Source organism: Equus asinus, chromosome 4 (genome assembly GCF_041296235.1).
Source record: "Equus asinus isolate D_3611 breed Donkey chromosome 4, EquAss-T2T_v2, whole genome shotgun sequence".
NCBI classification, from domain to species: Eukaryota; Metazoa; Chordata; class Mammalia; order Perissodactyla; family Equidae; genus Equus; species Equus asinus.
In genome coordinates, this window is record NC_091793.1 from 54,272,191 (window position 1) to 54,288,809 (window position 16,619).

At 43.8% G+C, this 16,619-nt stretch overlaps 1 long non-coding RNA gene across 2 annotated transcripts in view; it reads left to right on the plus strand.

Moving 5' to 3' along the window:
• Window positions 1-16,619, plus strand: part of LOC123277101 (uncharacterized) — a 102,545-nt gene that overhangs the window by 19,564 nt on the left and 66,362 nt on the right. For both annotated transcript variants that reach the window (XR_011502710.1, XR_011502711.1), the window contains exon 2: window positions 10,258-10,369. This is a non-coding gene — a long non-coding RNA (uncharacterized lncRNA). The remainder of the gene's footprint in view (window positions 1-10,257; window positions 10,370-16,619) is intronic.

The following is a 16,619-nucleotide window of genomic DNA, read 5'->3' on the forward strand; positions in this document are numbered from 1 at the left end:
TGGACTCACATCCAGCTGCAGCAGAGTGAGTGGAAGGCTGGAGGAGTTGAAAACAAGGGTTTCTAGAATGGGGCGGCTTAGTTCAAAATCTGGCTCTACCATGTACTAGCCATGGGAACTTGAGCAGGTTAGAGCTTAATCTCTCTGCCTCAGTTTCTTCATCTGTCAAATAATTCCTACCTTGTTGAAAAGTCGTGAGGGTTTACATGTAAGACACTTACAAGCACAAAGTAAGCGCTCAAGAATACTGTGATGATGATAATCATTGCTGCTAATGAATCAGACACTGAGAACAGGGCTTAGGCCTTTAGGGGAGGCTCATGTTTCTCTCTCTTCCTAGATCTGGATCCTTGCCAATTATTGGAGTGTTTCTCCAACCGTGGGGTGGATCTTACTAACGGTTCATGAAATCAATTTAATTGGCTCTCAACTAGCCTAAGAAAAAAGGAAAAAAAGTAGTACACAAGGCAGGTATTAAGGGTAGTATTGTTTCATAAAACTTTTATTTCTATGATACATGTATACTTATATGTTATATATTGTATATGTTTACTTACATACTTAGGTGTGTATATTTACATATACACTCACAGAAGGTGAACTGAATCACAGCGTAGAATATCTTATTTCAACTGCAGTGATAGAAATGAAAAACATGAGACAAACATACAAATTGAAAAGAACTGCATGTCGCGGGCCTGTGGCTCCTCCGCGTCACGAGTGAGGTACTGAGCTCTTTCAGAGCCGTGTGGTCTCTTAGAAAGATGATGAGGAAAGTCATCAATGCAGCCAACGAAGGAAGAAAGGACCATTTAAATAACAAGGCAAGGAGGACAACAATGATTCGGCATCCATAGCATGTGACTTGTAAAAGCTCAGTCTCTGCAAAGTAGATACAGGCAAAGGCTTAAAATTCCTGCTGTATAAAGAACATTTACAAAGCATGTGGATAGCTAATTCATGAAATAAGTGATAGCAAACAAGCATATAAAAATATTTTCAGCCTCATTAGTAATAAAAGAATACAAAGGAAAACAGTGAACTTATTTTTTCACATATCAAACTAACATTTTGTTTTATGGTAATACCCGAAGTAGAGAAAGTAACAAGGAAGTAAACCTGTCCATGTGAGACAAGAGAACGAAGATTGGTGCAGTTTCTCCGAGGGAGCAATTTGGTGGTATGAGTGTAAAAGTCATAAAAATGTTTATACCCTTCGAGTTGACAATTCTACTTGAAAGAATTTATCCTATGGCCATAGTAAAGCAAGTGAACAAAGATTTAGCAACCAGATGTTTGCAGGAATGTTATAGTAAAAAGATTGGAAGATAAAACTTTATTTAAAAGAAATTGATAAACTTTGGTGCACTGGTACAGTGGAATAAGAGAGAGTCGCTAAAGACGGTGCTGTGATTGGTTCCTGGGATCGTTCCCTTTTGTGTGGGCCTGGTGCCCATGAGCAAATCCCACCCTGAAAGGAGCCTTTCTTTGGGCACCAGACTTTTCTTAAATTATTTAAAGACTTGGACCTTCAGTTTTGCAAATTTGCCGAAGTACAACAGATTGAATTTAGGCATGAGTGCGAAATTGAGTAATAAGAATGTGACTGGCTTTTAGTCATATATTATGTGGGAGAAATTGCAGGTTACTTTAGCAAGGGCCAAATGGCCCGGGCCTGTCCTGCTGTTCTCTGTCAGAGGCCTGACCGCGCCCTGCTTAGCTCTGGCCTCCCTCCTGGGTAAACCTGATGCAGAGGTCAAGCATGCCGGACTGTGTGTTGTTGTTACACCCACTGGGGGACCTGCTGCCCCGCCTCTGCCTGGGCCGGTGCACCCAGGCTGTGAACCAGGGCCTGTAGGTACTTGCAGCTGTCGGGATGCTGCACCTGCCTCCCTGCATCACTGGCAGCTGTGGGAGTTGTGGCCCTTACTCTTTCCTGGCTGGCGAGTGTGTGTGCGGGGGCAATGGCTCGAGATCCAGTTACTCTTCCTTTTTGTTTTCCTCATATCTATTAGGTCTAATCCACTGGTTAGAATAAAAAACAAATGCTCCTACTCCTACTTTTGAGATGAAGAAATTAACCTTTAATCAGACTGCAACATATGGAAGTATGGCTAACAACATGGCAAGTGGAAAAAGCAGCCATGACACAATATTACGTTCATTATAGTGTTATTTGGGGAAAAATAGTATGGCCACATGGATTCATACACATTGAAAATAGATTGAAAAGCAGAATATAGCCTGTGGGAGGACGCAGGTGATTTCTCCTTTCAGTTTATGTCCGTTTTATGATTTCTCTTTAATTGGCACGTATTGCTTTAATAGGGAAGACAGACGAGCCTGTTCGTCGTCATTGTCATCTTGTTCCGTGCTGTCAGGCCCAGAAATGATATCTCATGCATAGCAGCCTCTTCATAAATATCTGTGGGATGAATGAATGTTGAAGGTTGTTGCTTCCACTGGGAATGGAGGGCCGTAAAGAAGGCTTTTAATTCACTGTTCCTATCAAATTCTTCCAATATCCTCGGCTTGTTAGGCTCACAGATTAGAGTTTTGTTAGCATGTGTTGAAAAGCATAGTTGATTTCTTTTTCAAAAGCCCCTAGGCTTTGGGCTTCCTGGGTATGCTCTTTCCTCCAGTACAGATGGTTCCTGTCTGCTGACCCAAGAGGGCTGGCCGCTACACCCCAGCCAGCCCAGTTGGCTTTCCTCTGGGGGGTGGGGCCTTTGTTGTGACCAAGAGGTTGGTCCTTGGTGTTCAACCCAAGTCTGGCCAGAGGCTGGAGACAGAAAAAACAAGCTCTCCTTGGGGAGTGGGGGGCATTCACCGTTCATCCTGCAAGATTGCTGAGTAACCCTTCGCACGTGCAGTTCACTTGGGTGAATTTCTGTCCTTGCTACTGAGCCTGCAATGGGAGTCAAGTGCAGAGGAAGAATTAAATCTAGTTTTATTCTAGTTGTATAATTAATTCTGTTATTAGTTTTCCAAGTTTTAGGCATGGCCTGGGTTTGTCAGTTGATCAGAGGTGAGGGTGGAGGTTTGCTGACACAGTGGCTCCAGGCTTCTTGTTCCCGGTTCTTCTTCAGGGGGTTGTTGTGAAGGACAAATTAGCTGAAGTGCCAGGTGCAGGGTTAGGAATGTGGTTAGCCATCAGCAAATGGAGGTTGCCTGTCCCCTGCCCTCTGGCCCTTCCGGCCTCCTACACAGAGGGTTTCCCGTGGAGGCTGGGGCGGCTGATTATCTCAAGCTGGTGTGGGGATTTGGTTCCGGATATTGACTGGTAGATCAACACTCAGATTGTTTTGACCCAAAGAAGCGTGCCTCCATCCCTCATTAAGTGTCTTTGTGGCACTCTGTCCTTCTTTCTCCTCTGGCGCTCTTCTGCTCACACCCCGCTTGGAAACTGCCACTGATGAAGCTGAAGTTTTCACAGTACCACAGGGTGTATGGGAACTGAATAAATTTCTTCAAGATCTAACATAAAAATAAGTCCTGGCCCCAAGCCTAAAAGAAGTCACTGGGAACCCAATCAGAGCCGGGCAACAAGCCCAGGCCCAGGCTAATGAGACATTTCCATTCTAGGCCTTTCCTTTGAGGTTGGGCTTCATGGGACTCATTTGGGAGGAAGTCCAGAGTGTGGACTGCAGGCGGAGGCTGGTGCTTCCTAGCTTGGTGCCAGGGGTCCTGCGGCAGAGCAAAAGCATTATTAGAACACCAAAAACTCCAGCACATTCAGCAAATGACAACTCCCCAGCCCAAAGCAATTACTTGTGTTTTGCAATTACTTATTTTTCATTTAAATTCTCTTCTGAGTCTTCGCATCTTTCACCTGTGCTCACCCTGTTTGCTACTAGAGTCTAATCTTTTACTCTGAGAGGAGGTGGAAATGGGCAAAGGAAATCTAACCTTATGTCTTTCAATAGTTGTGGGAGCACCTGGTCCTCAGCACAATGTTTGTCAGAGTTTTAGGAGAGCATTTTAATTGATCAGATTCAGGAAAATTTAAAGGGACTCCAAAGGGAATTTAGAATTGGAAAATAAGACCTAGGAGGGAGTTAAAGGCACAGTGGTCATTTCGTTTGGAGGAGAGCGTTGGCTGTCCAGTAAAACGAGAGTGGTTACTAAGAAAGGCAGTCGACTGGTCTTCAATGCGTGGAAAGGGCAGTGGGTAAGGACTTCTGCTCGCTTGAAAGAAGCATTTTCTGCCAAGTGAAAGTTATTGGATGTTACTGTGGCGGAGTGTGGGATTTCTTCTGAAAATAGGAAAGCAATTTGTGTCATTTGTGCCAGTGCAGAGAGGGGAGAACCGAAGGCTTCGCCAGTGAGCTTTGAGAGCTCCACGGGAGGGAGAGGCAGAAGGCAGGCCAGCTCCACAGGCTGTGGGCTGGAGATTCGCTGTTCCCACTCAGCAGTGAGAAGAACTGAAGTCAAAGTTCACTTCCAGAAAGATCGCCCTCCCAGATTTGGGAATTACTCTTCAGTCATGGCTATTCTGACCTGCAGTACCAGAATCTCATTTTCACTTGTTTTAAGCATAACTTTAGAGATGTCAGAAAAAGAATCCCAAACTCAGAAATAAGGGAAAAAGAGGACAGTGCGTCCCATCAATGTCACATTGGGGACATGTTTAAAAGGCCACCAAAGATTGTATGATTATCCAAGGAAAAGCCCTGTGGTTTGCCACGCTGCTTACTCCTGACAGGCCGAGGCTCCGTGAGGCTGCCTGCTGGTCTGCAGCTTTACGTCCAGTAGAAAAGACAGCCCCGAAGATTACGGTTTCGTCACCCTGTAGCACATTAACCAGTTCTGTATTTAACCCAGCAATTTTATTGACACTTCTCTTTTACAAAATCTATAAATACCCAGATCCCCAAATGCCCCTGGAAGCAGCTTTGCCCTTTTCTGGCTGTGCCATCAATGACTGAATACGATTTAAGCTGTGTTTGTTCTGTATTTGTATGAGTCATGTTTTAACTATTTAAAAATTACTCCTTGACAGTGGAATTCGCTCTCATTGTTTGCTGAGTAACGTTTCTCACAACACCTTCTTTTCTGCTCTTTGATTAACGCTGGATGGAGTCATGGTTTTAGCAGCACGTATTTGTGGAGGCCTCATGTGTGATTCCACCTATATCCCTCAAAAGCATTTGTCAACCACCAACAAAGCTATTTCCTGAGGTAAATCAGTGCACAAAATCTGTCTGTGTTCTTAAAGGAAATTACAGTGGATGAGATTTCTTCCAGGAATTCCAGCAATCTAGGAATTTTATCTAAATGGAGAAATCAGTGTTTAATGTAATTCAGCAGTGGTTGTCAAGGAAGAGATCTTGGACATAGACAATTTTGCTGGCTTTTGTGTTAAAAGTTATGTCTACCCATATAAGTGGCTTCGGGAGAAGAGGCTAAATTGGCTTGAGAGAAAATCAGCTTTTTACAGAGAAAATAACCCGAACCATAAACAGTTAAATTCAGTCAGAATTGTTTGTTTGTTGTCTGAATAAATTTGACCCCTTGTCCTTGAATAATGAACCACTTGAATTCAACTACTTTTGGGGTGATACAGTCGGATGTTTGAAATTTTGGAGATGCAGAATGATCTCAAATAGTCTTAATTGCTTATAAAGAGAAAGAGGCATGATGAACTGTGCCCCTTTAGGGGAGAACAGGTACACAGAGCTGGGACTGTAGCAACTCTGTCTGTCTCTTCCATTCAGACAGGTCAGATCCCTGTCTGGAATCAAGTGTCTGATACCCAGGAAGGAAGTATGTTGGCTCCTGTTACGTGAGCCTATCTGGAAGCTGGAAATCAACCCACGGCAAATGGGCTCCAAATGTTTATCTTAATGTTTCAATATTTAAAATCAGAAGAAAAGTACTACTAATCTTTAGAGACATAGAAATATTTACTTCTTTAGAATACCCATTCTATAGTTAGGTACTTAGATTCTTGCTTAGAGGTGTGCATTAATGGACTGCCAGGATGTCTTTCTTATTGACAGCAGTGGGTAATGATAGAAAATAACAAATGGGTTGTGTCTGGCTGAGACAGCGGTATTCCTCCCTTTTGCTCTCCACTTTATTTCACAAACGTGGCCGGGCCTATATGGAACAATTCGGTGAGCAGAGGCTCCTCTTTGTGCCAGTTCCTTTAGCTGCTGGTTTCCAAGATGGGGCATCAACCAATAGCTGACAGAAGGGAATGTTTTTTAAGTCAGTATATTAAAAATCTAGGAGTAAGAGAGATATTCTGTATTCCTATGAGTGACAAATTAGAATTGTTAAAAAATGAAAAGAGAGAGAATTTTTGTAACATGATCTTACTAACCAACATGGAAGTTGTTGATATTTTTAAGGCTCACATTCCTAGTATTGTATGTTTGTATGCATCGAAATCACAATAATTTAAAATAATCAAACATACAAACTTCTCTGATTTACAAAACTTTATTTTATTTATTTATTTTTTGAGGAAGATTGGCCCTGAGCTAGCATCTCTGCCCATCTTCCTCTATTCTATGTGTGGGATGCCTGCCACAGGATGGCTTGAGAGTGGTGCGTAGGTGTACGCCTGGATCCAAACAAGTGAACCTCGGGCCACCGAAGCGGAGCCCGCGAACTGAACCACTGCGCCACCAGGCCGGCCCCCCAAAACTTTTAAACTGTTGTTAAAAGCCCCCTGAAGATAAAGATGGTTATTACTTTTTTCCCCTTTTAACTCGTAAGTAATTATAAATAAGTGTAATAAAAACCTTTGATCCTAATAAAATACCTTCCAATTAAAAAAAAGTGGGGTTTGAAACTGTTGAAACCGGTTTCTAGAACCACCTCTCCCCCAGGCTGTGAGTGTTTTCTTGGTCTATCAATTATCAAACCAATTGATAACGGGCGGGGGATTGCTGGCTTCTCTGCTAGCCTGAAGATTGCTTATCTCTACCTGAAGGTTCTACTGGTTCCGCAGGGGTGATGTGATGTTAGCAGAGAGGCTAGATTATCCTGACAATGTTTACATAGTTCTGTACTGAGACTTCTCATCCAGCTTTGATCTATTTGGGAAAAATAGAAATGATGATCTGAGAGCTATTGACTCCTAGGCACAAGAAAGTTGGTCAGGCTTTGGTTTTTTTGACAACTGCTATTTGAAAAAAACATTATAGCAGCAGTCTATACTCCCAGCTGAATATAGAGAAAAGAATCAAGACTCCTGCGGGCTCGAAGCTGTTCTGCGCAGCAGCAGGTGCGCCCTCAGCCAGAGAAGCCTCCGTTCTCACCCCTTCAGAAACTTCGAGGAGGGGGTGTCCTTTTCTTGCAGCCAGGAGCAAACTGATAATATTTTTAAGAACTTTCCCCCCAGATTCTTTTTTCTAATTAACAAGATGATACTAAATTTTAAATAGAACAATGATAGAGAGAAACTATAGTTCTCATTCCTTTAGACATTTCAGTATCTTGTTCATGTAGGAGCATATGGCCTGTAGCTGGTACCGTGGAAAAAATCAACTAGCTCTATTTTCCTGTGGGAAGGCAGGTAAATCTTCAACTTAGAACACTTTTTACTAAAGGAAAAATATATATATACTTTTTAAAATTTGTCCGTGAAGTTATTCTTTTGAGTAGTACAGAAATTATTTAAAGATGACTTTCCCACAGTACAACCACCAGCTTAATTCCTCCAAGACTTGGGGATGACTTCTTTTTAGTTAGATTGTTTCTAGTTTTCCTCAGAAAGCAACTTTAGTGAGCTCAGCGTCAGGAACCTGATGAATCTCACGCAATCATGGTCATCCTGAAACAGCAGTCCCCGGGACCAGAAATTGCTCTTCTCCCTGAAAGAATACAAGGGCCTCCAAAGGAACTCACATGGCTCTGAGCCTTTGGAGAGGGGTCCGGACATTTCAGGCGTTTTCGGCATCCAGGATTTAACAGGTGGAACAGAGAATAGTTTGTGTGGCTTGGTGAACCATTAGAAAGGTTTGCGGTTCACCTCTAGCCCACACAGAACTAACTAGAGGCCAAACTGTGAGGTAAAGTTTGTTCCCCTGTTGGCCCAAATTGGCTAGCATTGCAGATAAGCTCATGGACTCTGGAGTCAGATGGCCTGAGTTCAAATCCTGACTTTACACTTGCTAGCTGTGTGACCTTGGGCAAGTTGCTTAAACTCTCTGTGCCTCAGTTAACCCACCGGTAAAACAGAGATATCAGTAGAAGCCAGGATTATGTGAGCTAATGACTTAACATGAATGAAGAACTCAGAAAAAGTGCCTGGTGCGGAGTCAGCATTTAATAAATGTTAGCCATTGTTATTTTCATAATTCTGCCTCTGGGATCCCAGGACTCTCAATTTTGTTTCAGTTTTTCCTGTGTTTTTGCTTTTAAATTTATTTTGTGTGTAAATATCACCTATCTGGTCTTAACAGTACATTCAAAAACATTAATGAGTAAGTCAGGAAGAATTTCAGGGGTGGAGAGGGCTTCCCGGTGCTCTGAAATCTAGCCCCTAAGTGCTGTCTGCTTCTGGTTCACAGGTTTCCTGAGAAGCACAGCGAGGGAGCACTCCTGCTTAGAGAGCAGAGGCTGGAGTTTCCCTGATAGGGCACGACGAGGGTTAATCGATAAAACACTAAAAGAGAAAGATGCCCCGCTCTTAAGCGACATGAGTTTCCTTCTTTCGTGAGGCAGATCTAAGGCTTTCAAGTGCCCCGTAGACCCAGGCACAGCCACTCCTTTCTCCTGCAAAGTCCCTTCCGTGGAGCCCTTTCTTTACTCCCCCTCGTCCTACAGGTCTCCGCTTGGACACCATGTCCTCTGAGAAGGCACCTTCCCCTCCTCGAGCTCCTGTAGGAACCCGTCCTGCCTCCCATCCCCCAATTATCGCATGGGTGTGCTGCAGTGGAACCCACCGTCTCCCCGTCCATCTCTCCCCTGGACCACAGACCCAGCAGAACAGAGAAATGATCTATTTTGCTTATCCTTCTAACCTTGGCACCTAGTGATGTGGATTAAGGCTGCCCCAGGTAGAGAAGCCCAAGGTGACCTGGTCTACATGCCAAACTATATGACCCGGTGGATTTTTATGGTATGAATTAGGGCTGCCCCAGGGAGAGAAGCCCAGGGCATCCTCACCTACATGCCGATCTATATGACCAGATTCGTATCTAAAGTTGTGGGACCACCCAATAACCAGACCCCAGCTGCACTGATCCCATTTTAACTTTTTCACATGGTCTTTCCTTTGTCTTGTAAAGAGATGGCTCACATACCTATGCCTTAAATTTAGCCTTACTCTCCACCCATGTTTGCAGCAGAAGCAGCAGCAGTAGCGGGGGCAGCAGCTCCCCATGCCAGCAGCATCTCTGACTGCCCGTGAGTCCTCTCCCCATGCCGACAGCAGCAGCTCTGCCTGCCCATGGGCCCTGTCCCCATGCTATTCCACACTATTCTCTAAATAAAGGAGCACGACTGCCAGATCTTGAGAGTGCAAGAAATCTTTCTTTCGACTCCTCGGCTCACCAACCCCGCATCACTAGCACAGTGCTTAGCACATGGTAGTTGTTCAGTGAAATACTGTCCTATTACGTAGGGTGTCCCCAGACCTTTACACTTTGCGCTCCTGGTTCTTGTTAGCTCTCAGCATTGGAAACGGGGACCCTGGAGGGATTGGGTGAATCTATGGCTCATGGGACATATTTTCATGTGCAGGGCGTATAGGAAGGATGAATTAGGTCTCTGGAGTTCCCAGGGCAATGGGAAGGTGCTTCAGTTTCTACTTACTTGCTTTTTTCTTCCCTGCTTCCCTCTTCAAATAGAATCTTTAACTCCTGAAAAATGAACCATCCCGGACAAATCCCCCGCAGGAGCTGGACACGCCCGACAGCACTGAGATGGGGAAGAGGCCGGCCACTTTCCTGCTTGGTTTCTGTACCATCCCATCCCATGTTTGTTTTTCAGTTGACAGTTCCAGTTCCTGTGCAGAGCCCTCGTCTGTGGACGGGCAGGTGGCTTGTTTCCTCCTCTGTTTTTTGGCCTTCGGCTACCCTGAGACTTCCTCCAAAGGTTTCTGTGTTTCTTTGCTCTCATGGATAACATGGGGTTAAACTTCCTTTTGGAGGAGATAAACCTTACCTGAGTCATTCAAGGGCTTCTTGTTCTTGAGCTTTCTTTGTAGGTATCAGGTTCACCCGGCTGGGCCTGGGGCCTCCCTCTGTCATCTCATCTGCCTGCTTATCTCACTGGTTCATTTCTCTCTTCTGAATGCAGGTATTAACCGGTCGAACTGTGCGTCCAGGATATGCAAGATGATGTTGCTGTTTTGTCAAAGGAGGAGCCCTTTACCTTCTTGCTATTTGAATGAGGAGAAAGGTCTATTAAGGTTTGTGTGGGTAATGATTATGCGCCTCTCTCTTTTAATTCATGCTTTAAAAAAGGAAGTGACTCATACTGCAGATAAACTGGACTTGAAAGAATGTCTGGCTTATGCAAAGCTCTTATTTACATACTAGTCTCTTTCATTGACAAGGAAACAGGGACTCAAGGACGTTGGGCCTGGAGTTCCTCTCTTTTATTCCTGTCCTTTGATAGGCAGGAGCCTAAGTGATCTCTGGGAGGCTCTTCTCTGCCCTTAACACGGCCCCCACTCAGCCTTTCCTTCCTCTGTCAAGAATAGGAGCGGCGTGAATGTAAGAGCGGAGAGCAGGGACACAGTCTAAAAGTTCTATCTTACATCGCTAACTCCTCAAAGTCCCAGGCTCTCCACCATCAGTATCTCATGTCTTCTCGTCTGTCTCCATGGGGCTCCGTTTACACCCTAATCTGTCCTCCCCAGGGTTTAATGAAGCAGGTCAGAGTCCGTGTGGTTTAGCGTCAGCTAGACCTGGCTTGGCTCCATACTAGCTGTGTAGTCTTGGGTAAATCTGTTCATCTCTTAGCCTGTTTCCTTCCCTGTGAATAGGAATTCTAATAACCCCTGGGTCACTGGACTACTACAACGGAGACCTGACAATTTATGTAAAGCACATGGCCCGCTATCTGGCCAGTGGTAAACTCGCCCAATATCTGAGATTATCATTAAAAGAATTTTATTTGTAACCTGACTTAGTCTCTGATTCTTTTTAAATTTTCCGTATATTTTTTATGCCTTTTATAAATCACTTCTTCAATTTAAACTACCTTATTTCTCAGTATTTATTGAATAAATGAACCAGCGGTCACTGAGTGGTAGTGGTTTATGTTCCCAGTTGTAAGAGCCCACTATACTCTCAAAGATTCTGCTTAGTTCCTGAGGCTCCTGGGCAGGCCGACTGGTTACAGGGGGAGGAGTTGATTCGATTCAGTTACAGAGTTAGTGGGGTTCCTAGAGGATTCCTTGCCCTGCCCACTGGCTTCTGAACCGGAGATGACCTCAGGCCGGTGTGATCCAGAATGACTCCCACGTGCGCCTGGCCCAGTCTTCCGGCAGGGCACTTGGCAGACAGCGCTCTCGCTTTCCCCTCCCTTACAATATGCCTTCACACACTTACAGACGGCTGTTAACTCAGGCACAGCTCAGACGTGAGTTCAGCTATAAATGACTCATAAAAGAGTGAGGTCCTTTGAGTTTTTCTCTTCGATTCTACTCTTTTCCCTTTAATACTCCTTCTGCTCTGTGGGTCTCACTTTGTTGCGTATTCATCCACTTGTTCTCTCCACTCCTATTTCTCACTCCCAACTCACCAGCTAAGCAGTGGTGACTGGAAGCTTGAAGGCTGGATGTTAAAGCCTTAGTGACATAGTCCTCCCATGCATGCATTCAGCAACCGTCTGGAAGCATCTTTTCTGTGCCAGGCACTGTACTAGACGTTGGGTGTATATTAACTAAAAAAAGAGAGAGAGGGAGAGAGACATAATCCTTGTATTTATGGAACTTAAAATGTAGCCTTCTCATTATGGCCGATTTTAGGTTCCTTGAGAACCCATGCAGCACCCAACCTCACAATTTCATAACCATCTTAATTCAGTTTGATTTTCGCCTCCATTCCACTTCCGCTATCCTTTTACATAGGCACTTCATAGGCATTTACAGTTACACTTGACCTTGTCATCACCCAGAACTGAAATCTTAAACTCCATAGACTGGCTTGCTTACCACAGCCTCTTATCCTTCCAGCTTTGTCACCCCCCTTTTCTGGCTATGCAATTTCTTTGAGACCTCCGTTTCCTTTTTCCTCCTAGTCCATCAGCCTCTTCTGTATATTCACATCCCTTCCTATCCAGCCTAGACGGGATGATGGCTTGAAGGTTCCGTGTTTCTCTAGTCAATAACATTGCATCCCTTGCACCTTTTTCTGCCATCAGATCCTTCAAGATCCTTACCCTGTACTAACGCAGCTTCTTCATGCTCACATCAAGACTTCTGAATGCCACTAGGAAAAGAGTCACCCAACTTTGTCACAACAAATTTATTGTCTTCAGCTTTAGGCAGTCTTACAATGCTGCATAGTCACCTTCCTACATGTCTTTGGTCATCTTTTTTCCCGTGATTGCTTTATTTTTTCTTCTGGCTTTTAAAAAAATATGTTTTTGGTTTTAAAATTTTTTATTATGGAAAATTTCAAACATTTACAAAAGTAGAGAGAATAGTATTATAAACCTCCATATATCCATTACTTAATTCATGACCAATCCTCTTTCATCTATGGCTTCCATCCTATCCCCAGATTATTTTAAAGCAAATCCTTGATGTTATATTATTTCATCTGTGAATACTGTGTGCACTCTAAAAGATAAGGATACTTAAAAAAACTAAGCCTAATAGCATTATCTCAGCAAAAAGGTTAATGGTAATTCTCTAATACCACTAGATATACAGGCAGTTTTCACATTTCTCTGTTGCTTTTTTTTTTTTAATATTGGCACCTGAGCTAACATCTGTTGCCAATCTTCTTCCTTTTCCTTCTTCTTCTCCCCAAAGCCCCCCAGCACGTAGTTGTGTATTCTAGTTGTGAGTGCCTCTGACTGTGTTATGTGGGACGCCACCTCAGCGTGGCCTGATGAGCGGTGCTCTGTCCACACCCGGGATCCAAACCTGTGAAACCCTGGGCTGCTGAAGCCACTCGGCCACGGGGCAGGCCCCTCCCTGTTGTTTTTTGACTTTTTCCAAAAAGTTTGTTTGAATCAGGATGCAAATAAGCTCAATGCTTTGTAACGGTTAACATGTCTGATAAGTCTCTTCTAATGTAACTTTTTTCCTCCTTTTCTCTTTTTTCTTTAAGATGTATATATATATATATTTTTATTATATATATATTTTTTTCTTTGGTTGAAGAAAACAGGTCCTATGATTGCTTTCAAAACTGTTACCACATTACCATGACTAACTCTGTCATTCCTGACAGCTGATCAGGATTTATAGGAAAAGTTTCTTAACTACCTGTCCTATTAGTTAAGAGTCCCTTAACTATCTGCCTGAACTACCTATAACCCTATCAGTATCTGCATCCATCATTCCCTCCTCTGTAGTCTCTAAGGAATGTTGTCCCTCCTCCCTCCCGTCTGAGGCTGTCTTCCATCTCCAGATGGCTCCCTCTCTACTTACCTCCTTAGGGAATGGCCTCCCTTTTTTATCTTTCTTCCCCTGGATCTTTACTTCTGCCTAACTCTTTTCCTCTCAGGATGTAAACAAGGCTCTCTCAACTGTACAGGCTAACCAACCAAACAACACACACACACACTCCCCCCCCAAACTTCTCTCAGCTTTACGTCTCATTCTAATTTTGGTTCCATCTCTCACTTTTCTTTCAAAACCAAGCTTCTAAAAATTCTCTGCATTCATTTTTTCCACATTTTCAACTTCCGTTTACTCCCTAACCCACTGCCTGGCTTCAGTTTCTATCACTCCTCAGAAATAACGGTTTGCCTTCCAAGGTCACTAAAATCAACATTGCTAAAAAAAGTGGCCGCCATCTGAGTCTCTATCTCAGTTGATATCTCTGCAGCATTTTACAGTGTTGGCCACTTGTTGCTTCTTGCAACATCCTTTCGCTTCCAAGAACTGGTCTCTCTTGGTTTTCCTCCTACCTCTCTGATTGCGACTTCTCTATTCCTCTGAAGCTTCTTCCTCTATCTGCCCTTAGATTTAAGAATTTCACGAGTTCCACATACTCTCCCTGGATGCTCTCATCAGTTCCTATGGATTCAATGATCACTATTATGAGGACTCTCAAATGTGTATCTCTGGCTCTGAAATCTCTCTCCTGAGATCTGGATCTATGTGACAACTGCCTACTGAACAGACGCTTTGATGTCTGTCAGACAACTCAGACTCAACATAGCTTAGTCTTCACCCATCATCTTCCCACTCAAACTTCCTCTATTCTCTGCATTGTCTATCTTTATGAATGACATCACCACCTACCTAGGTGTCCAAGTCAGAAATTTGGTAATTATCCTTGATGCCTCCTCTCCCTTCCTGCTCTCTTTCCTCCCATTTCTAATAAATCACCAACTGAAGTTAATCTCAATCTTACTTATTTTTCATGTTCTCTTCTCCAAAGCTCCTCACATTTTTCATAGATTACTGCAATAGTCATAATGGGCCATTCCACTTCCTGTCTAGGACCCTCCAATCCACTTCCCATGCTGCTGCCTGAGTGATCATATTACTACGCTGCGTGAAATCCTTCAACAGCTTTCCTTTCCTCCAGGGAGAGAAAGAAGCTTGGTAACACAATATAAAGCCCTGTATGACTTGGTTACGTCTTACCTCTTCAGCCTCCTCTTCTGTCATTCCCCATCTCATGCCTACACTCTAACTTCTTGCATTTCTAAAGAGGGCCCATTTTCTCACCTCTAGCCTGTGCCCATGCTGCCCATTCTGATTAGAACGCCCTTCCTTCTCTTTGATTAACTCAACTTTCAAGCCTCAAGTCAGGGGTCACCTCTTCTGGAAAGTCTTCTCTGACCTCTAGCCCAAGTTAGGCACCCTTCTTATCTAACTGCCTTGACAAATCCCTCTTGATAGGCTCCGTGCTCCACCCTGTTCTCCTCCACCTGCTGATCTATCTGAGAGAACCATGGTCCTGGCCAGCTCTCACACCTAGGGCTCCCCGAGTCGTGGAATGTCCCAGCTGGAAAGGATCTCCTCCTCATTTTGCAGAGAAAGATTTGTCTGTTTGCAGCTTGCTGTCTGTAAGAAGGAAATCTAAACTTCGTGTTTTAGCAATTCAAAAACTGTTTACCAAGGACCTGCAATGGGCAAGTCTTTCTGTTAGACATCTGCAGGGTATAAAGATAGGAGCCCCTCCCTCAGGTTGCTGAGTGAGGTGGAGGAGATAAGCTGTCCATTTAAATGTGCAGAATACAATCAATAACGAGGTCGGCACAGGAGAGGTCCAGATAAAATGCTCTGAGACTTCAGAAGAGAGCGTGATAAAGGAGCCTGAGGTCACCAAGGGGGTAAAGTAAAACCCTGTAGAGGCTCAGCGTTTGAGCTGAGCTTTGAACATGGATGGGCGTGGGGCGAATACGGAGGGAAGAGTATTTGGGTGAAGAGTATTCGGGTTGGAGAGGCCAGAGAGAGGAAAGGCAGGGAGTAATCTGAATTTTAAACCATGGGCATAATTTGCTGTTTATCTGTCTGAGAGTTATGTCTTTTCATGATCTTTTTTCTTGTTAAAAATTTTTTTAACTACAGAAATTGCACAGTACTGAATCATACAGCTTTTGCAATTTGAAAAATACTTATATAGCATAGATACCTTATCCTGTATCATCGTGTTACTTTGGCTATCTGTTTTTTTCTGTTCAGGGAGGCAAAAATTTGGTAACATTTATTTATTTATTCAATAAACAGTTATTGATCTTTGCTAAAGGCTGGATGTAATGGCATCTACAAAGATAAGACAGAAATCCCTGCTTCCAAGAAATCACAGTGCTGTGGACATGCAAGAGATAGGTTATCAGATGGTTTAAAAACAGCGCCGTAATAAATCCTCTGACTCAGCTATGGATAGGTTGCTAGAGAAGCTGAGTGAAGGGAGCCCCTAACTCTGGCTTAGGGGTAGGAGAGCCGTCACAGAGCATGTGAGACCTGTGAAGGACGCGGGGTGGGGGAGTGCCCCCAAGAAGGCTGCGCGTGTGAGAAGAGAACGGGAGGCAAGACGTGGAACCAGGGGGTAGTTTTTGAACTTTTGCAACGAGGCCTCAGCAATATTTCCTCCATGATCTATATCGTTTTTAAAAGAAGAGGAGAAATAGAACCAGGAAGAGGGGAAAGGAGGAGACGTGGGTCCTGCAGATCTGACTCTGCAATTCATGAGCTGTGTTACTGGAGAAAGTTACTTAACGTTTCTGACGAGGGCCTTTTCCCACTCAAATCATCCATAGCTTTTCTTCTGATGACGAAGCTGGCTGGATGTATGTGGATGGATGCTGGATCAAGACCTCTGGCTCGGTATTTGCTGAGAAACAATGAAACCTGTTTTCAGACATTTATTTCCCACGACTGAGCAGTGTTAGGTTTTTATCTGTCAGCAGTGGCTATTCATCAGCTATTTTCCTTGGAGGAAGGGAGGCACCCTTTTTCAAAATCTTTAAAAAAAATTTTTTTTAACATTCTGACACCTTTCCTTGGTACAACATCAGTA